The following is a 23,471-nucleotide window of genomic DNA, read 5'->3' as shown; positions in this document are numbered from 1 at the left end:
TTTTTTTTCTGTTGCTAGCTAATTTTGCTGGTTTGGTTTAATGTATTTTTAACATTTTCTTGCAAAAACAATGATTAATCAAGATACTCAATATTTCTAAGAGTTTTAAAATAATTTTAATAATTCAAGAGCCATCCTGGTCTAAGCAGTATTTCAAAATCTTAAGAAATTCAGCTATTATTGGTATCTTTTGTCCTGCTCCTCCTTTTCTTCCATTTACCTAACCCCCTGAATATTACCTGAAATTATATTTTTGTGGAATGGCAAACTAGATAATCGGTAAATGTTGTCATCCTTCCCATTTCTAAAACTGATAGATGAACTGAAAAACACTCCAAATAATTTAAAGTAGCATTCAAAATCACACCTGGAAAGTAAGCTGGAAAGATGCTGTTTATACGTGTGCCTTTGTATGAAACTGCATCTTGCAGTGCCATAAGGATTTTCTCATCAACAAGCTACACCCAGAGTTAGACAAACAGTAAATTGTGGCGCAAGTCCTACAAGTCTTAAGGTTTGTTTTTCATAATTTTGTAAATAAAGGTCTATGTTGTCTGCTAAGAGCTCTGATAACTAACTTAAGAGCCTGAAGATGGATATAGAAGCTTAACTTTAAACATCTATTTTAAAAATCTTTCCTTCATTTCAGAATTTGCTAAATTTGACTTGGTCACTTCTTAATAAAGCTACATTGAAACACTCTGAAAAGTCTTAGACAATTCGTTAGCATTATGATATTATAAAAGAGCATAAAAATATATGGGAACATTTATTCTAGCTAAGCATCAGCAAAACTGAAAAAAAATCACGTGAATTTGATAGCAAAATTTCCTGTTAGAAAAGAGAAATCTTCATGCTTTCTTTCCCTCATAACTTTCAAAGTGTGGAAGGACATTTTCATCTTTGAAAAGATGAAAGCTTATTTTTTAATGCATGAGATAAAATAGGTTAACATCTGAAAATAATACTTTCTTACATATGGAAATGAGTGTTTAAAATTAAAGAAAATATTGCTTTTAGGCCTGATAATACCATGTTTTACAGTGAAAAAAAATGAGGCTGTTAAGTACAGGTCATTAAAACCCTGATTTTCAAATTATAGCAGTGCTTTAAACAATAAAACCCTTCATGAAACACTGAGAAATTTATGTGATCTCCAAACACATTTAAATATTTAGCAGCAGGTGTGCAAGCCACAGGATACCTGCATTTGCATCTGCTTCTACAAGCTGGTGTTACAAAACCCCTCAGGCTTGCTGCTTGTTTGGGAAAAGGATGCTCAGTGATTCTAAGTGACTGTTGGGAATGGTCCATTCCTGTAATGGGTTTCATGTGGAGACAACCCAATTTCAGGCATTGATCCTGCCTGTGCTTCTCTCAACCCCGAAAGCCTTTCCTTGAAATCAAATGAAACTTCAGAATGCCTTTCACATTCAGAGCCTCTGTAAGTTTTTATTTAGTGATTCATTCTTTTTAATGAGGTAGCTGCTGTAGCTTTAAGAAATCAATTTTAATTGCTTCGAAAATAAATCATTATAGATATCAAGGACAAGCTGTTCCCTTTTTAGGAAAGTAGTAAGAGACCTTTGAAAACAAAAGGACCCACTAATGGGAGAAAAGGAGCTCTTGTGGAACTGGCTGAGTGTAAGCTCATTCTTTAAACCCCAAATCTAACATGACTGCTCAGAAGAACTTGCTCCAATCTTTTTATTGAAAGCTTTCATTGGAAGGACTAATCATCACTGCTCATCAGTGAACAAGGTATGTGCTACATTCAGTGCACATTCCTTGCTCCTGTTAGCACATCAGGAAGACCACATCTCTCCGCAGGCTCCGTGCAACCAATTTTCTGACATTGATGCATTAGAATGAATATCCTCCACCAGTCCAGTTTTGTCTTAATTAAAGCTTGTTTCTATTAACATTTAAAATTTGCTATGTGCTTGGCTTTTATAATGCTTGGCTTTTATAATGCTTTGCACATCGATGTCAAGAAATTGGGGATTACAAAAGCAGAGGACACATATGCAATAGACCAAAAGTTCACTATGGAGAAATGCACAATGCATATTAAAATAATCGAAATTGAAATAAAGAAGTAGGGTGTCCCTGTATTGCACTGAAGTAAGTGGATACTGCTAGCACTAAAATACAATGGAAGCAGTACATTGGAACAGAAAAGAGCTTTAGGCTAGGTTCCTTTTTCCTTTGGTATGAAATAAAATACATGTTAACAGCTAACGAATGGAGTAATTAACTAGCTAAGTAAAACATATGTAACAATATAAGCAGTAATATTCTGTCATTATATTTGTTTATTCAACTAAAACTTACTGTGTCAGAGAACAACAGAGAAAGGAGTTTAAAAATTGCATGCAGAAACAGCAAAATCCAACAAACATCAGGAATTTTCAGCATCTTGACTGAAAACCAAACTTCCAAAGTACTTTTTTAAGGTACAGATTTCATCTGTAGTTTCTCAACTATCCTTCACTTCTTATTTCATCTTAAATAAAAATACCTCTCTAAATGCATACTAACGTATATGACTATATTTTCGTGTACTGTAAGTAGTGATACTCCATCTAGTCACTTGCTAATAGTACAGTTCCACATGTGAAATATTAGCTCCTTCCCAGTTTTTCACTCAGTATCTACTGAGCAAAATGCTTAAGCAGCATCTCTTGCAATGCCTACATACTATCCAGATGCACTGAAACGTCCGCCTAACCCCGTTTCCTGGACTATGAACAACAGACAAAGCATAGGCGGAATATCTCCCAGAGCTCTCTTACACCCCAGAAAGCACGCATGCTCCCGTACACCTTGAAGGATCACTGCATATTTGTGCTCTGCCAGTCTGACCTGCTCTGAAAATGATGCGATAGAAAGAACGAACACGAACCATACTTGCTCACCATCACACTATTTATGATCAGCTCAAAGCAAAAGAAGTGACAAACTCTCCTAATAGACCCATGCTGAAACTGCTTGGTTGTGCAAGGAGTGATAAAGGAATGAACAGCAAAGGCCAGCTCCTAAGGGTAATTCTAGCAAAGTCACCGCTGGCAACAAAGCTTATTAAAAGCCATAACAACATCAGCATTCATTATTTGATTAGCTTATTTGCTAGGCTCTGTACCTACAAAGGAAGTCTTCTTTTCTATATGTCAGAGGAAATGCTAAAATGGCTTTGAGTGTGGACTGGAAAAAAAATCATATGGTATTTGGTAGGTAAGATGAGAAAATGCACTTTTACTCCTAGGAGTAGCCTAGGAAGTTTATCAAGAGCCACCTTCCTCCAGGTGAGCTTAAGATGACTAGCTCAGATATAGAGGTCAAGAGGGTAGATATCTAAAGCTGAGAGAGATTAATCCCACTGCAGCTACTGTATCAGGGTGCTATTATCTGTTGAAGAGGACACAGAGCTGCCAGCTTTAGGAAATTCTAACTAGTGCACAGAGCAGCAGACAATTTCCTCAGCAGCAAAGACCTCCATAAATCATGATATTTATTTTTAATCCAATACCATACCACACTCAAGGTCCTGCTTCCCTTACCCCTCCTCCCCAGTTCCTCACAGTATTAGGTGCTTCCAGGCCACAATGCTAACAAAATCCCTCAAAGCTCTGACAGAAGGATGAACACAGTGCTCCTGGAGTACAGAAGAAATATCCTCGAAATGGGAAAAGCTTGACTGCACAGACAACAAGAGCTTTTTTCCATGGACTGTTCAAAGACCATGGAACTTCATCCTACAAGGATAAAGAACCATGACAAACATCATTGACTTTTTCTATCACTGCAAGAGACGTATCTCTGAATGTGCTGCTACTAATTTAAGGAAAGGCACACATGCAGTTTTGTTGTTTTTTAAACATCGTTTTCCTCGGGAAAAAAGGAACGAAAGAAAACAAAAGACAAATAGCAAACAATATTTGGGAAATCATCAAGATACAATGAGCACAGTATGACTGTTCTCTTCATGTGTATTACTTGTGATTTCAGTACATACTAAGGAAGAATGATACAGGCTCAAAAGTATCATCACGTGCCACCTGTGTATGAAGAAATTAGTAAGTATTTTCTACATGGTATTCTCTCTTCATGGACTGAATATACCGTGTAGGAAATCCAACTATAATCTAAATACAGTGCCATTTCAGACAATCAAAATGTATTATATTATACTATTCCACAGTACCTAATGCACTAACTATAGGACTAATGATCTATAAATACTGATATGCTGTAATATTAAAAGCAAACAATAATTTTTTTTCTTTTACAGAGTTAGCTATTTTTACCTTTTCTCTCCTGCACTCAATAAAGGGAAAGAAAATTTAAAAAATAGTGTTTGCTCATCAAAATAAAATTAACAGCATTACAGCAGCAATAATCCTCTAAAATGGACTATCAATGTTTACAGTCTTAGTGTATTATGTATCAAGGATGTTAAAGTTATCCACTAACTGTAAAATACATTGTGTTTCTTCAAAATGACAGATAAACAGAATATTATAATTAATAATTATGATGGAATGACGTTAATATGACAGTTATAAGCAATTATTAATGCAAAATAAATAAATATATTGGAAATTATTGGAAATACTGGAAATAAGTTATGCGAAAAATAGCTATTCCAGTGTGTTAGAGGCCAGACTTATATCTGCTTGGAATGCAGATTACTGTCTTAGATTTGTATTTGGATGTAAATTCATACCCTTGTTTTCTTGACCTGTAGACAAATGTAATTATTTCCATCAGCTTTTGGATGATTTATTTTTGATGAACTAGTAAAGATCATCAAATCACTATTTCAAAGGATAAAAAGATATATTGAAAATCCAACCCCTAGTCTCCATATAACTTCAAGGTTTCTTCCCTTGCCTTCCACACAACTTCAAAATTAGATAAGGCTGCTGTAGAATAAGGAGCTATTCCTGAAGCACTGATATGACTGAGTTACATTCTTCCCCATCAGCCCAAAGTGAGTTGCACAGCCAAACTCATGAATCCTGTGCTTTGACAACACACCTGGAAGTCTTTCCTCCTACTATTTGCAGAAGAGACCTGAAAAATAAGATTCATACACACATATGCCATATTCAGAGAAGCCAACCTTAAGAAGTCAGAATTTACCAGCAGCACTATTCTATTGTCTGAGATGAGCAATTACATATTTTTCTGAGCATTCAAAATGTTCTGAAAGGTTTGATGCCTTTCTTATTAAAGACAAACATTATCCATTACATTTATTTGTTGGCATTTCGATTTGCCCAGTATGTCTAAAATATACATCACTTAGTTAATAGTCAGTGCATGGAAAAAAATCAGCAAAGCCTATTGTTCAGCAAAGCCTTTTGCAAGAAAATTGCTTGATCAGAATCTCTCACTGTGAGACCACTGTGAGATGTAGTTCACGAGCAGCCTGAGTGCAGGAGACACTTGCACACAGATCCCCCCTGCCCCACCAAAGCCTCTAACGTTTCTTGATCTACTTGTTTTTATATTAAAGATTCCTTCTACCTTTAAGATCTTGCCTCAGGTGTCTCCTCAACACCACTCAAGAACCCTCCCGCAGTGACAGGCTGCAAGCATGGCACACATCCTCCCTAGCAGGAGTACTTTTTTGGCTGTGGCTAAAATACTGTTCTGTTAAGAAAATGCAATGCTAAAGCATCTCAATTACACTGATTTCACTGGGACCCTTCATACATCTATGTTGTCTTGGTATCTTTTCTACCAAATTACCATGATTTTTTTTCATCTTCCACTGAAGCACACAGGGGTGGAGTTCTAAATAGCTATAAAGAAATACTCCGCCTCCAAGAACCCATTGGATGCTACAAAAGAAAAGTTTTCCAAATAAACGTATGATTGATTCCCTGAGGGGTTTCTGCCCTTTTGTACCCTTTGGCAGGAAAGTTTCCATCTCCAGCACAACCGAAGTGCCTTCTCCAAAGTGCTGGTCCCCTGCCGGCATCCTGAGCAGAGGGAGGGTTGCCATACCAACCAGCGCTCGGCTTTCTGCATGCACAGGGAGCGCGGTTGCCATAGCAACAGGCCAAAGCAGCCTTCCCTCCCTTCAGCTTGACGGGGAAGGATGGTGGTGGCTGTGCAAGGAAAGGAGCTGCTGCCCCGGAAGGATGAGAGCAGCAGGGCCAGCCACAGTGGGCACTGCACCGCGGCAGGTTCCTGCCACAGGAACCCACGCAAGAGCATTCACCCTTCGAAAGCGGGATAGCGGCTTTTCTCTGTGTGTGCTCCTCTGCCTACAGTAAAGTCATGGGAATGCCTTCCCCATCTTGGGGTATGCTCTCATCCAACCAGCACAGGACATCCACTGGCAAGAGACAAGCACTTGGGCTATACTTCGGTAGGTGGAGGCATAAAGAGGCAGAAGAAAGTCCCTGTAAATGCTGTAGTTCTGGGGCATAACTCAGGACAAAATAAGTCAATCTGGGCTATTTAATTCCTGACAGATGGGAGTGAGGGCAGAATACTAGATTTTCCTTCTCTAATTCAGAGTACCATTGGTATTACAACACCACAGACATCTCAGTAATCAGGAGTTTCTAAACCCGATGGACTGATCAAAGAAAATCTAATATATACCTTTACATATCAGGCTTATCATACCCTCATTGATCTGGTGGCAGAAAGTTAGCTAGAGGACAGAAGTATGGTCTTGCGCTACACCCCTAAAGATCTATCCAAAGGTTGTGTGATAGGTTGCAATGAAAATCCACTTGATGATGGACAGATATAACAAAAAAATTCACATCTAATGGAGCCCCTCCTAAAAAAACAAATTAGGAAAGAGGAAAATAGAAATGTCAACTGTTTAGATGTTATACTCAAAATAAAACTCCAAAAGAAATCAAGGTAAAAAAAAAACACCAAATATCCCCCAAAACTACTCATCAGAAAGAAAAATAACCCTGCGCTCAGTGAGGCACTGAATTTGCTTCATGCAACACAAATATATTTATTTTAGAGCTGACAGAACTTCAAGGAAACAGGTACATTTAATGGCACTAATTGAAATGCTGCTTAGAATGTACAGGGGAAAAAAATCAACCTTTATCAGCTGTCAGCTAGTTCTCACGACTGAAACAGCTGACCTTAGTGAAATGGGAACTGACAGCTAATGGCTTCTGCGCCTCCTACACAGCAGGGAGATGTGCCACCAGCTAGTCACAGAACTGAGCTGGTGCCCTAAAATCTTGAAGCTAAGGGATTTTTTGCCAGCTACGAGATAGGTATCTACTATGTATGTTTAAGAAAAGGAAGGATTTCTCATATTTTTACTTAGTTCTTTTCATAAATGTATCATGCTACAAAAATCGGGAAGGAAAAACAAAACTCAGAGCTCTGTAAGTTGATATTATTTGGCATATTTGTTCAGTACTTTGCTATTTCATAGACTATTGTACGTTTAATTTCTTTAGTGTCTGCAAGATGTTCCAGGACAGCAGGGCTGGAGGTACTAAGGGCCTACACAGCTGTGCACATACAGATGTGTTTTAAATACTGTGACCATACCCCTATTATTTGCTAACATTGCACATGAAAACCATCCGGAACAGTTTTCAGTAAAACCGGTATTTTAGACTGATAAGAAGAAAAGTCCACAAAGCTTTTTGTCACTATGTAATTTCCAAAGACCTTTTAACAGGCATCTCAGAACTCATATGATATTTTTTTTCTTACTCAAGAGTTAACAGATAAAACAAAACTATATTTAAGCACAAAGAACTAAGGAAAACATGCCCTTAAAAAAATCTGAAGTATGTATCTGTTCATGGCCATACTTTTGGTTGAAAAAAAGGAATATTTTCTCAACTGTGGAGAGAACTTAAATTTCATACCCAAACTTGTCCATTGTGCTCACTTTGGGAACCATCAACTCTCGCTGGCATTAGAGCATCAAGGTTGAGGCCCAAATTTTTACTTGTTGTCTGTGATTATTTGAACCCTCAAATATTCTTAAACTAAGTTCTGTGCAAAAGAAGCCAGTATGAACAAAATTCTATTTGAAGGAGGGAGTAAGAACATTTTGGGTATCAAACGGTTTTGAGAGGCATAACTTAAAACATTACCTATGTATGTGTCAGGGTTGCAGCACACACTGTTTGGGTGTTCCAGGTCCCCAGGAGCCCCAGCAGCCCTCATTGTCCCTGCCCCTCCCTGGCCTCCCCCTCAGTCCCTAGCCCCAGCTCCATCTCAGCCCAGCCCAGGCCATCAGTCGCTGGCCGCAGCAGTGCCAGCTCCAGCCCCACCATGGCCCTGGCCCTGGCCGTGGCCCTGCCCCTGCCCAGCAGGCTCCGTGTATGTAAATAGCAGTTTGCTGCTGACTTCATTAGGTCCAGGATATTGTGTGTTCATTTCTGAGTAAGGAAATAAACTACAGAAAATTTCTCTATAAGAGGAGAGAGTTGCAAAGCTGATTAGGTAACTCTTTAGCCTATTTCCTTTCCACTGAACAAGTTACTTACGTTTCTAGCTTCCTTTACTTCATTCTTTCACTCTGCCTATCAGTAGTGTTAAATCCAATTTTCTATCTTGCAGTAACGAAACTGGAACGCGTGGTAAGTCAAAAGGAAAACAATGTATTTGGTAAAAGGTCATTACTGCAGGTAGGATAAACTGATCACGTGACAGTTATGCTCATAAAACTCGGTAAAAAGCAGAATAAATAAATGGGTAAAAAAGCCAAACACTGAATCCAAAAGGAAGTATTACAAATACACAAAATACTGAACCCTCACATACATAGACTTTTGCTTGCACAGAGGCTTGCAAAAAAGTGGAATCTTACCCTGCCAGTGCTCTTTAATAAATTTGGCTATGAGTGAGTTTAAAGGAATATGGCTTGCTAAGGGAATGTCTTCTGTTCTGCACATGATTTGAACACTGCGAAGACCTGCTATTAGCTTTAGTAATTAGGGAATCGGAGTGTATCACTGTATAAATAAAGACGGGGAGGGTTTCAAACTGTAACGTCTTCTGACTTCTGAAGCAGCAAACAGGACGGTCTAAACGATCAACATGAAATACATATTTAATTACAAATTTTCATAACTTACAATTTTAATAGCTGAATTTTCTTTAAACAGAATTCTCTGATGGCAGCTGACACTCACATGGACTTGCATCTATGCTGCATATTTAGAACAACTGATTCTGTAGTGCATAATGTGTTGGTTTCCCCTTCTTTTCTCTATGTGCAATAAAAACAGTTTTATCAATGCTATTGTAGGCTATTTTGCAACATCAGCACACATGCAATACAGGACATACGTAACAAGGAAAAAATGTTGTGAATGTATTCCACAGTATGTTCACTTCAAACAACTGAATGTAGAAAGGGCTAATTGTGTATTGTGACATTCCTCCTAATTTAGTACTGATTAAAAGGACAGAGGAAAATTCTTCTATTTCCTTGGTAAGCTGGTTAAAACAGTGAGAGCTTAACACTAGGTGTATCCATCTCCCTTATACAAACTGTTTTCTTTGTGGTCTTAGGCTTCTTGTGGAAGATGGGCTTTGTCTGGCTGCCATAGTCACTTTGCTTCCTATCGTAGCGTCTTCTCCCTTGGGCGTAGCACAAGTCCTTGCCCTTCTTGTACAGGGTACCTTGTGAGGCTGGTGCTTGCCGCACTTCTTGCAGTAGGTCCGGCGCGTTTTCAGGACTTTCACCATCTTGCTAGCAGCAGCCCCTTCTACTCAGCCCTGGTGAGGCCACATCTGGAGTACTGTGTCCAGGTCTGGGCTCCCCAATACAAGAGAGACATGGAGCTACTGAAGCAAGTCCAGCAAAGGCCTACTAAGATGATTAAGGGTCTGCAGCAGCTCTCATATGAGGAAAGGCTGAAAGAGCTGGGACTGTTCAGCCTGGAGAAGAGAAGACTGAGGGGGGATCTCATCAATGTGTATAAGTATCTGAAGGGAGGGTGTAAAGACGATGGGGCCAGACTCTTCTCAGTGGTGCCCAGTGACAGGACGAGAGGCAACAGGCACAAACTGAAACACAGGCAGTTCCATCTGAACATGAGGAAAAACTTTACTGTGAGGGTGACTGAGCACTGGAACAGGTTGCCCAGAGAGGTTGTGGAGTCTCCTTCTCTGGAGACATTCAAAAGCCATCTGGACAGGGTCCTGGGCAACCTGCTTTAGGTGACCCTGCATGAGGAGGTGGGTTGGACTAGATGATCTCCAGAGGTCCCTTCCAACCTCAACCATTCTGTGATACTGTGAACTGTTTTCCCTTTATTTAATGCTTACTCTGTTGTATCTGAATGCTTCTTATACAGCAAAATTACTCATATACATCCATGTTAGCTGGACACACTGACTTCAGTTGGGCTACTCAAGTTCAAAAGACACAGACTATGTGTTTGGGGACAGGACTCTTCCCTAACACACACAGAGTCTTAAAACCACTGTTAAAATACTCACCAATTCAACTACGATTGTCATATACCTCAGATGCAGCAAAGCCCATTTAGGAGGCAAGAAATCATTTTTCCTTGTTCTCTACTAAGCCTTTGGGTGAACAAAATGTGGCTGAGTAAAGGAGTGTTAAAAAGGTACATTATATAACATTGCTTTCAGTCAGAGATTAGTATTCTACAGATCATTTTAATTATGATAATCAGATGGCCTCCTCAAATACAAAAATTTTATCCTCCATCACCTATCTCAGCACTTGTTTCAGCAGTGCTTTGTCATGCTATCTGTAGAATGGATATTTTAAAAAATGATGTAGGGATGGAGGTTTGGATTCATCATGAACTGGACAAACTTGTGGATCAAAGTCTGTACAGCAAAAATAGGATTCAGCTAAAGCTGCTGGGACTCAAACATACAAAAGTTACCAGAGAAAGGAGTTAAATTAGAGAATACAGGAAAGCCAATAGGTGTAGAAGAAAATCTGAGTTGGGGTGATGAATCATAGAGGAGTGAAATCATAAAAGCTCTGTATCCTTGAGAAAAAGGTAAGTGAGAAGCTGGTGAAACTCATTTAGGACACAAGTTAAGCTCATTCTTCACTCAAAAATACCATTTAAACAGCATAGAAAAATAAGCAACCAGATCAAATGCATACATGCTACTACTCAAACCTAGAAGTCTAAAAATAAGATGGAAGAACTAGAATATCTAGTTTTAAGTGAGAATATTGACCTAATAAGAACATCAGAGACTTGATGGAAGAAAGCAGTCAGTGGGAAACCATCATATACAAAACAAACTACGTAGACAAGAAAGAGAAGGCTGTACTGTATGTTAAAGAAAGCTTTGCACCAAAGAATGAACTGTATTGAATGTACGACAAAATCTCTACGGATTAAAACTCCAGGCCTACAAAAGCACTCAGAATAGATTATCACTGCCTAATCAGGATGACAATGGTGCCAGGGAGGTGCCAACAAAGATCTAAGAGACAGCAGAAAAAAACATATTCGTAATCAGAAACTTCAGTTACCCTCACATAGACTGGATAAATGTCAGGTTGGGGTGTGATGCAGAGACTAAATGACACCACAAATGACTGACTCATGGAGGAGCTTGTGGTGAAATCTGAAACAACAAGACATTCTTGACTCGCTTCTGAGCAACGCATAAGCCATGGTTCAAAATGCTGCTGTAGCTGTGACCCTGATGGAATTAGAAAAGCACCCTTTAAAACCAAAAAAGCCTAAAATTCCATTACAATAGTGTTTAATTTCAAAAAGTAAACTATACAAATGAGGAAGCTTGTTTCCAAGTGGTAAAAAGATTATTTATAGCCATCATATTATGAGTCTCTATACCAAAGATAACTCTAGAGTTAGAAACAAACAGAAAACTTTGAATGCTTTATGAAGAGATCAGTTCAATATTCTGTAAAGGTCAAAATAAACAAACAGAATGTTAAGATTATTAGGAAAAGGAATAGAGAGAAAAAGAGAAAAAATCATTATACCACACCATTTTAGAGTGCTGCCATCTTGAATACTGTATGCAGTTAGGGTCCCCATCTCCAACAGGGCCAAGTATAACTAGAAAAGGTACCGAGAACTGCAGAAAGAGTTATGGAAGACACAGAACATCTCCAATATAAAGAGAGACTAAACAAACAAGGACTTCTCTGCATGGAAAAGAAGCAAGTAAGAAGTATATTTTAGATATCTGTAAAAACAATGTTGTGGAGGAGGCCAACAATTATTCACTGTTTGTCATTTGTAAGAAACAGCAGCCAAAGAAATCATCAGATGTCAGGCTTGAAACAAATGAAATGATACTCTTATTTTCATCCATATGCATATGGATGTGCATGTTTAAACTGTGAAATTCTTACCCACAGAATATGTTTAACACCAAAAACTTGCAGAGTTGCAAAACAAAATAGGAAAATCAGACAATTCCTCTATCTCAGAAAGCCCCTGAGTTGTCTCACGATTTAACGCTGGGAGAATACCAGGGAAATACTAGTCCTATTTTTATTACTCCTCTCGAGCTTTCACCATTGGCCACATTTGAAAACAGGCTGCTGAGAAAGATGGGCTTTTGGTTTAACTTAATAAGGTCATTCTTATGTCCTTATCTTCTTGGAGTGTGCTGTTAAATCACTTATAACTCTGCTGCGCTGCTCATGAGCTGATGGGATTGTCCTGTGGCATTAATAAGCATTGCTGCCATGGCTGACAACTTATTGTTCCAGAGGGAAAGGAAGTAGAAGTTGTGACCTGGAACACTTTACAATTAATTTTTGATTCGACTGCATACAAAGATAATTTTGTATATGAGATTTTTGCAAATAGCCTAAATATGCCAATGTAGAATATTTAACTGCCTGTCAAAGTTCAGAAATTATTATAGAGTCACTTCTTTAATGATGCTGAGTGATAGTTATGTTCATTTTAATTGGTCTAACATCTGCTTCTGGCAAATGTAAGCAGATGTGTCTAATTATTACCTTTTGATACTTGTATATGCATAGCATGAATAAGAACATGAAAAAATTAGATTTCTAGGAAGGAGAGGTAAAATGCCTTTGAATCAAATGACATGGCAATGAATCAGGTAACTAAAATATCTACTTTAAGTTAGCAAATAAACACAGGAGCTATATTATTCAAAGCAAAAATATTATTTAAAGATGATGGATATATTTATTCTATGTGGAATTTAAATTAGTTTGGAACTTGAAGTCAGAACAGTGTTCTTCTCGATTTATGTGGACTGATAAGGGAAATGGTCTTGAACTTATTTTCCTACTACACCACCATTCACATTTTATTTGAGTGTTTTGAACGTGTTCTTTTATATTGCTTTTTATATTTTTAAATTAGTAAAAATCACAGTTAATGGTACATCTACCCTTTTTTCACACAACACAACAAAGAAATAGATTTCTGGTCTTACTTCAGGAGAAAAAAGGCAGACACCGTTGTTGGCCTGACCTGCAGGGTCTTGCTTCAGGGCAAGGGAGAAGCTCCTGGCTCTAGATCCATCTTTCTGGCAGATCACTGCCTGCCCTGTTCCAGGCAGTGCTGCTGCTCTGGACTGCAGCAGTGTGGAGAGTCTCTAGATTCCTCATGGTTATAAAATGCATTACAGGAAGAAGGTGGGAGAAGTTTTCGGGGCAATTTTATCAGGAAAAGCTGAACTCTGTAGACTGTTTCACTAGCAAGAATAACATCATATCAGACAAATCAAGAAGCTGCATTACATCAAGAGCAAAGTTGGTTAGGGTATCAACTCTCATACAAAGACAGGTTATGGCAATAAGAAGGAAACATTTCACTTTAAAGTATATATTTCAATCTGAAGATACACTCTATTACCTATTTAAATTTTAAGAACATTTGTTTCACCATTAAATCATCTGATGTTATACACCGTGTGTGGACCAAATGGCTCTCTGTTCTTTACCAAATTAAATATCAAATATCAAATCTGCTACACGGTATGATACTCATAAACAGTTTGAATTCTGCTAGATGAGGAAGATGTACCAGAAACCAGATTACATGCCAGTATAAATCAGTAGACAAGCTAGAAATAATTATTCATGCAGTTTACTGTGTTACAGTGAACTTTAACTGTTCTGTTTTTGCGATTAAATAGTTTCTGAACCTAATTAACTAGTTTATGTGATGATCAGGATTAGTTTGTAGTTTTTGCTAAACAGAATTACAATTTTCAACTACTAGCTGAAATAGAATTAACAAATCACTTGATTATATAAAACAACAAAAAGCAGGACATATTTTACACCCTGAAACTAAATGTATGTGTGATTTGTAATACAGGGTATAAACTAGTTTTACATTATCTCTCTCATATTTGTCCAAGTTCATCTTACAAAGAATGTCTTCATATATATGGCCAACTTTTCTGCATTGTCCCAAATCCCACAGCTCACCTTCAGAATAGAGGCTGCTAGATGTAAAGCACATTAAAGCATCTGATGCTATACTGGGAGAGAAGCTCTTGGACATCTGGTCCTACTGATGGAAATCAGATGATACTTTTCAAAAACTTGGTTTATTGGTTATCTTTTACAACTAACTGTAATGAATGTGTTTACACTTTTAAAAGAATTGACTTTCTTTGGAATCAGACCCTGTTCTCCAATGGAGTGATTTATTTTATGCTTAGAAAAGGCCTTTGCTAGGATTATTGATGTATGTGTTATTATTAGAATAACTTGACAGGGTATAACTATTCCAAATGGTATAAATATTCTAAATGGATTGATAAAGTGGATGCCTGATAGCATAATAATCAAACACAAATACAAAGGATTTATCTTTCTTACCAGAAATACTGATTATACATGCATTATATATGCAGATAAGCAGGCTTTAAATCCTGGTTCTGTGTTAGTATACAAGAGCAAAACATCCAATGGCTTTGAGTTAGACCAGCTTGCATTTCCAGTAATATGGCTAACCTACCTAAGCATTACAAAGCTACTGTTTTAGTCAATCTTACCATTTAAAAAAAGTAACTTCTGGTCATTCATAAGCCATCTGAAATACATGAAGTGTGACTGTTTGAAGCTACTATTTCAAAATATTACCTAGGGCTATGAATTCTAGAAGGCTAACTTGAATTGATTTAAAAATATCAATAAGTAATATTACTTTTTTGGAGTACAAGAATGAATTTATTACTATGTGTTTGCAGAATTGGTTGACCTTCATTTGCAGGAATATTCTTCAAATGACTATGGAATGTAATGCCACTTACATGTTTCCAGTAATAACAAATAATTATTCTATTGAAAACAGTAGGAAATTAACCACTGTCCTTCATAAGGCTAGCTTTTCATAAGGTGTCTTATGTTCAGGGCATATTCCACTTACTTCTATTTAGTTAAACTCTGTTTTCAACAAATATAAACTTTCTGAGGATGATGAGTGCATTGAAATTAAGTAACACAGAAGTGGAAAGCCATGCACCGATGGACTAAAAACGAGAGCATTAGCTAATCAGTTGAAAAGAAGTGTGGAAGATGGAGCTGGATATTTTGGTTGGTTGCAAGAGAACTACAGGTTATCAATGATGTACTTATGTGAAAGATACTATTGCAGTCCTAGCATGCATCAGGTAATGAAAGTATCAGTGCCTCTGCACAAGATACTAGTTAAGATTTAATTGAAAATACACTGTGAAGTTCTGACCACCTTTGCTCAGAAACTTAAACTGGAAAACATGTAGCGAAGACCTAGTAAAAAGACCAGGGGAAGAGAGAACCTGGCTTATGAAACACTGGCTTGTTTAGCTCAATGAAATGAGAAATAAATATATCCTAACTCCCCCCCTGCACACACACTTTTTCTTTCAAACTGAATAGTAGGAGTCGGAGGGAACGTGCACACCTATGTCTTATCACAACATGCAGTCAGGATATGTGTGAATTGTTTACTCAGATCCTAGGGAAGGAAATATTCCTGAGACCCTCCGTTTAGATGTAACCTAAGACAGTTTAGAAGTGATTGCCTCAGGAACCACCCTACCACACTGCTCTATCATTTAGCAATAGTCTTTCCCAGGCAGACCTAAAATAAACTCCAATTTATATAAAAAATAGGTAACAGGTCTTTTTTTCAAAGATGCATTTAGGATGTGGGCTCCTAAACAACTTAGGATCTTGAAGTCCTTACCCAAGATCTCGTCAAATACATTTTTCAAGTTTCAGTGGGAATTACTCAGAATAAATTATTCAGAATTCTTCTAAATTTTTAGGAAATAAAATGTATCAATTATATTTAGAAGCAAGAGTTGCCTACTTAATGTTGATTTGATTCATTGGTTACTGTCATTGATTATTATTAATGTAAGGTTCAAGGTGTTTATTTTAAATGATTTAGTGCTGAAAGAGAAAATCTGAATGAAGCACAACGGATTTGTCCTGTGAGGTTATCTGAGTGCACTTTGGGCTAAAGCCACAAAGCTATTTATATGTCTCACTCCTATTTAGGTGCACACTTCACATCGCACATATGCATCAGTATGAATGTGGAAAGTGAAACACAGACCTCTGGTGTGTGTGAAACCATGTGCACCGGGTCAAAAGATATCGGAGGGGTGACAGTGCCAAGCTGCAACTGTGGAGTGTGTCTTCTAGGGATGCTCCGATGATACCATCTGCTGATCGGAGGCCTCTACAAAAAGTGACATAAAGGCACAGCAGTGCAGGAGAGTGAGACAAGAGCCCCCTACGAAAGTGCAGCCCGAATGGCTTGATGGGTCCATAAACAGGAGTTTGAGACTTCCGCGCTTTTGTGGACCTGGAGCTCAGAGCTTTACTGTGCCTTACAGTATCAAGATCCAAGTCTGATGCACGGGAAAAACTCATGAGAAAGGCTGGTGAAGAAAGAAGACACAAAGCAGAGGTAAAGCGCTGCTTGAGAAGTTTGTTTTGGCACTTCTGACACTTGGCAAAACTGGAGTATAAGTTACAGCCCAGGTATAAGCAGTTGCTGCTTTCAGACTGCTTCCACATCATCATGTTAGCATAATTGCAATTTTATTTTTGACAGAAAGGAAGCACTAAAAGGAGAAGATATTGTTGATGAACATCTTCAAAAATGATAGCATGCCATTTAGATGTAACTACTGTAGTTAGATAGGATGACAATATATTCATGGTTTTAATACACCAGATCTGTGATATATCCATGCCTGAATAAGCATTTTCTACAACGGTCACACGTTTTAAAATATTTCTATTATGTGTTTCAGATTCTGGACTAAGCTCATAGATACAATTTACAATAATTTGTCAGACTCAGCTTACTTTTAGAATTCTACTGATTTTTATGAGGTTGCACTCATGTAAAGTGATGTATTTTTCTCCCAGTAAACCGTAAAATAACATGTAGAATACTATGATGCAGCACTGAATACAACCCCAAATTAAACATGTAAACTCCTCCGCTTTCACAGCAAACACTGTCCTTTTATTGGTTTCTGCCTGCTAGATGTTACTCTCTGCTTCTATAAACTGAGTTAGTGCTCAAACAAAATCTACTGAGTGTGTACTGAGTGCGTTTTTGCTTTTTTAGTATTCCATCTACAGTCAGCCATTATGTGGTTTATCCCATTGGAGTTTTATCCCCTTTTCTGTACTTTTGTTCCTTTATATCTTATTTGATCTGTGTTTTTAAACTCATTCTGTCTTCAGAAATCATACTTCTCCTCTAAATGGATTCTCCCATACTTATTTCTGGCTCTACCCACTTTCTAGATTATGCTTATGGTTATAGTATTATCAGTCCAGAGCAATGGATTCCTCATTATTTCTCTGCTGAGGAGTTTAAATTTGCACAGATATAACAGTGCAGAAACTGAATCAGAACATTTTAAGGTGTTGGAATCAGTATTTTTATGCAAGTTAGCATTTTTATTTACGTGAATATGTTTTAATAAGCATTTCTCTTCCTTATCAAAGTGTGATGAACAACAAAGAGCCATGCAGTTCTACACAGCTGGTCTGGGGAACTTTGCTGATTGCTATATATTGGCTTTTGCCCTACTTCTGTGTATATCATCTTTGTTAAGTCACTGTTATAAATCTTTCCCAACCACATAGCTAGTAAAGGTACCTTAATACCCTGGTAAAAAATAGAGTAGATCATTGAAGCTACCTAATCACTAACTATTTTATCAATATCAACAGATTTTTAAATATAATTTGAACCAGCCAAGTTCCATGAATTCAATACACAGCAATAAAAGAGTAAAGTTAAAAGGTTTCCACGGTTCAGGTAAAAGCATTCACTATATTATCCTAAGATTTACATGCAGGTAAAAAGTAGGCGACTATAAGCTGCAGATCCCTCTCCTTCAGACAAATTCCACTGGTAAGTTTTAATGTTGACTTACAGAAAAGAAGATATTCATAGCAGAGTGAGGCAGTTCATTCAGGTATAACTATCTGAATAGTTATTTACATACCATTAAAGAAATGGCATTTAGTCATTCAGAGACTTTCCTTCAAATTAAACAGGTTTCAAATTGGTTCCTCGAAAACATCTCAGAATAACTGCTGGGAGTAACCGAAATATTCATTAGCAAGGGGCAAATCACAGTAGATTTCAGCCAAACTAGTCTGATACAATCCTTATACTTTCTTATTTATTTCTCTCATATACAACACAAATCATGACTATCTCAGAACGCTCAAACTCCATTACAGATGGGTTAGCCAAATTATATCTTTCTAAATAATTTCAAATATTTATTTCTAAAAATCATTTTTGGAAATTCCTATTCTGAATATTGCATCTTTACTGAACATTTTATTCTACATACACAGCAAAAAAATAAAAAAAAGTTCATACTCTTAACGCAACACACAGTCTTTAGACACAATACTTAAGAATATTTTGAGTTGTATATACTTTTCCTTTACTGGACACTTGAATCATCACCAGTTACCAGAAAATCCTTAGCAATGCTGGTCCTGAATAGCTAAAATACTGGTCTTATTTTTTAATTTTTTACACTTTACTGAGTAACTTCCAAAATCCCATGCTGTTTTCCATCTTGGAAGCAAACTAGAACAACACTATCATAGTCCCATACAACTTCAGTCTTAATGTTTAAACCTTTATAAATTACAGTGCAGTTGTTACTAAGGTCTCTAATCAACAATGAAACCACATTCATTTCGTCTAGCTATCTCTTCACAAGAGGAAACTGCTTCTCACAAAACACTACAAATGAGTTTTAACCTTTTGTGAGTATGTGCCTGATTTAGTTAACCTGTGGAAATAATCCCTACAGCAGAGATGAAAATGATTTAGGCAAATGCTCTGTTGTGATGAAGTCAGACAGAGTGGCCGTAGGGGTTGTGCTGTCCTGTGTTTGGTATTTAAAGAAAGAAATATTTTGTTTTGATTATCTATCACCATCACATGATACAGTGTCTGTAGCTGACAAGTTTTAAACCAGTATAAATAAAAGGAACACAGAGTGACACATATATGAAATAGAGATTGACACTAAAAATATTTATCTGTCATTTGCCTTCACTAATGCCAGAGATTTAAAAAAACAAAACAAAACAAAACAAAACAAACTAAAGCACTATCCTTAAGAAGCTTGGCAAGTATTTCAATAAAAAGGAGATACGGTATTTGGGCAAATATGCTTTCACCAAAGAACTCAGAGTTCCAATGAAAGAATGGAAATCTTTCCAAAGCTTTTTTAGATGTACAAGTGGAATGGTCTGATTTTGATAACCCAGGAGAATCTTTTTACTAACACACAGACCTATAGCTAGAAATTTTGCTGAAATATACCTCTTTGTCCACATCTTCCTGAAGTAGACAACCAAACCTCACCCTAAAAGTGTCATCATCTTTCCTCTGTCTACAAAGGGAGTTTAGGTTTCCTAGCTTGGTGGCAGGCACCAGTGCTGCAGACTTCTCATGTCAGGTGGGATAACCTAGATGCCGACGGGTGGCAGCTACTGCTGGACTAGAAAGCACAGTGTTAATGAACAAAAACAGCAGTGGGAGGACATGTTTGTTTTTTAGTGATATGTACATACATTAACTAAACATTCAGGAAGGTATATAGGGAAAAGTTTATTATTGGTCTACCTATTATATTAGAAGACATTTATAGCGAGAATTCGTCATAGTCCTGACAAAGTCAATGGGTAAATTAAGCATGCTACATTTGGACCAAAAAAGGAGGAATTAAAATGCTCTTTTGTTTAGTAGTAGCGGAAATACTAGAAGGACAGCACCTTATGCATGATTCATGTGTAATGAATTAATGCATGAATCATGACAGCACCTTACACAGGAGGAAAAGGTATGTAACATGCCAGGGTCTGAGAACAGTTTGCAAATGAAGATCCTGGAGTTTTAATTTAGCTATAAAGATACATATGAAAGGAACAGAGTAGCAGAGTAAAAATGCACTAACAATGAGGACAACTCTGTGTGCACAGCCCTGGAAGAAAGCCAAGACCCACAGATTTTTTTGCATAGAGTGCTTGTGGCAAAGACTGACTTATTTCTGAACACATGGGGGATTCCTGTTGTTTACGGACAGTGTGACCAGGAAAACCAGATTTTATATATATATTCTTAGCTTTGTGTATTGCTTTTGTAAATAAATAGGATTAGACCAAAAAGCTCCAAGTTCATTCATTGTCCTTGCTCACCAGAAAGGTAACAAGACCATAACTGCATGAACCATGGCACCATGGCACAATACTATCCACACATGTGCTTTTACAGTTTTAATGATTAAGTAATTAATATTTACAACATAGCTTTCACTAATCAGCATTTAAAATTTGATTCAGTCTGGAATATACATTATTAAGTACTACATACATGGAAAGGACAAGAATAAAGGGTGCTCAAAGCCTGCTTATATACTGACGTGTTTGCATTACACATGTCATATTTTTTAGCAAAACCTTTAGTTTTCACTTCAACTTTAGAGATTTAAGCTACTGTTAAAATAAAAGTAATTGATACCCTGTGAATGTCTAAGAAAGATAATGTTATTTTATACTTACTTGCAATATAAAAAAGAGTAAACAAATGTGTTCATAACTGCTTGTGCACTGAACTCAAGGGCTGAATCAGCTCCTTCCTAGAACAAGGCTATCATTTCAGCATTTCCAATTCAGGAAAACATCAGTGCATAACTAACTAAATAAAGTGTGTGGTTAAAATCCACGTTTTTCTCATTTCTTGCTCATACAATGTAGAGGCTAACAATAGGACAATTTAAAGATTTTTTTTACTATTATTTTTAGAAATGAAATGAATTAAAAAAAGAAGTTGCCTGCTTAGAAATAGGAAACCTCTTCAGCTTAATGCATTTGATGGGGGTAGCAGGTGAAAACACCTCTTTCTTTCAGAATCAGTGACTGCCATTTCAGACTGCAAAAAATAGAAAGCAGTAAAATGTCAGCTGACACAATGAATTTCTGTATAGAAGCAATGATACAACTTGGCTAAAGCTAGGGAGATATATGTGATAGCTGAGGGCAGTAGAGCTGTCAGCCTGCTATGCAGATTTTATTGTATTTCTCCTAAAAAAATAGTAACACTGTTTATATTGTGCACTATAGATGCAATATCTTTGCCTTTGTCAGTGCTCACCTTCCTATCAGCACTTTTGTCACTGACATAAATCGGCAATATTAGCAGCAGCAGAATGAAATCATATGCAACAGGATGTAATGACTTTGTTAACTGGTATTGGCATATTCAATTAAATCAACTCAATTAAAATATTAAAGCAAACTTGATTAAAAAGTGACTTTATTTAGTTAAAAAAATATAATATCAAACTGCAGTGTCTGCCAAATTTCTGTCATGTCAGTTTTAGTGAAAAAGCAACCACAAAATTCCAAGGGCGGACACACTAATGTTTCAGAGGATATTTAACGTAGACAAGTGCACATCATTTGCATCTTCATAAACACAGGATAAACAGATTTCTTCTTTGCATCTGGCCTCTTTTGGTAGCTTTTGACTATTATGTGATCTCTGCCTACCAATATAATCTGGCTGGAACTAATTCAAAGACTGTGTTCCTGCCAAACAGTTTTCTCTATGACAAAAATGCTTCATATTTTTCCCTTCTGTACTCCCACACATATTTGTACCTAACCTTGATAGCCTGTGGGCTCTTGTTCCTTAAAAAGCACTCAGAAAGTTTGTAGGAAAAAAAAGCTATTTTAGTAGCCGAAAAACTATTTCAGAAGATTTTTATTGTCTTAGGAAATATTCTAACAATCAAACTGTCCTTGGCAGTTGGTTCGCCAACGTTACTCTCATTGAGAGTACAGAAAGTCCAAAGGGACCAAGCACCACAAGGACAATGGGTATAAAAAAAGTACCCAAATGTTAAATAATAACTTTTGTAAATTGGGGTCACGAATAGACACTATGGTGAAGTCAGGATACATTTGGCTAGTATACAGTGCTGATCTGACATTATACATGAAGAGTGTGACTACGAGTGAATTATGTTAATCTCTTAAAACTGATGCCAATACAAGCTCTCTCCCTCTGACTTTTATAAAACAAATGACAGCATATATATACAGGATAGAAAAACAGTGGCAATGACTACTAGGTATTTTTTTTTTCCTTCTTGACTTTTAATGAAAAGACAATACAACAAATTACAAATGAAAATAAAACCAAAATTCTATCTAAGAGGCACTGTTTATTTATAGTCTGTAAAAATTCAACGTAATTGTAAACTAAGACTTATAATCTCTGCATTGTTCCTTTGATATGTATGTGTACATATCATTGCAAAGAGTATATTCATAAAAATAAAGTTTTTTACTGAAATCTGTGTTAAAGAAGTCATGGAAGCCTATTTGTTCTGAAATATAAATATTACAAATGTAAGAAAGCCTGTTCAAATCTAGAAATACAAATACTGATTATGAGACAGATTGACTTAGAAAGCAGGTAAATAATTTTTTTTTATTGAGTGAATGAAATAAATAGTACTTATTGTACAAGGATTTCTTGGGATTTCGTTCAGTGGCTCTTTACAAAACAATTCCAGTTCAGGATATACTGTCTTTCTGTATGTTACTTCTAGCTCTTTTAGTGCTCAAGGTTTTGTTTTTTCAGAGCGCTCAGAATCTGGCACCCAAACACTAGCTTGCGACCTTGCAATACAGTAACCAATCTCACATTTTTCAAGAAAAAGAACATTTTCACTCTACTGGATACTTGACACAAGATGACTCACGAGCTGAACGCTTTGTAACTTTAGGCAATCAGATTAAAACACCATTTCTGAACCTTCTGTTAGTTTGCTGATTACCTAATATGAATCCAAATTTTCCCACTCCCAGTCATTCCACCTTTTTCCTTTCTCCTTCTGCATGCCTTTTCTCTTTTCTTCTCTTTTCAAAAACAGCAAAGGCTGTTTCACCGAATATGTAGTGAAGGCACAATCTA

General features: G+C 37.0%; 1 protein-coding gene across 1 annotated transcript in view; it reads right to left on the bottom strand.

The window, feature by feature from the left end:
* GABRB3 (gamma-aminobutyric acid type A receptor subunit beta3) overlaps positions 1-23,471 on the bottom strand; it is a 110,726-nt gene that overhangs the window by 33,388 nt on the left and 53,867 nt on the right. The window lies entirely within an intron of this gene.

The sequence above is a fragment of the Dromaius novaehollandiae genome, chromosome 1 (genome assembly GCF_036370855.1).
Source record: "Dromaius novaehollandiae isolate bDroNov1 chromosome 1, bDroNov1.hap1, whole genome shotgun sequence".
Classification (NCBI taxonomy): domain Eukaryota; kingdom Metazoa; phylum Chordata; class Aves; order Casuariiformes; family Dromaiidae; genus Dromaius; species Dromaius novaehollandiae.
This window is presented reverse-complemented; position numbering and strand designations above follow the sequence as displayed.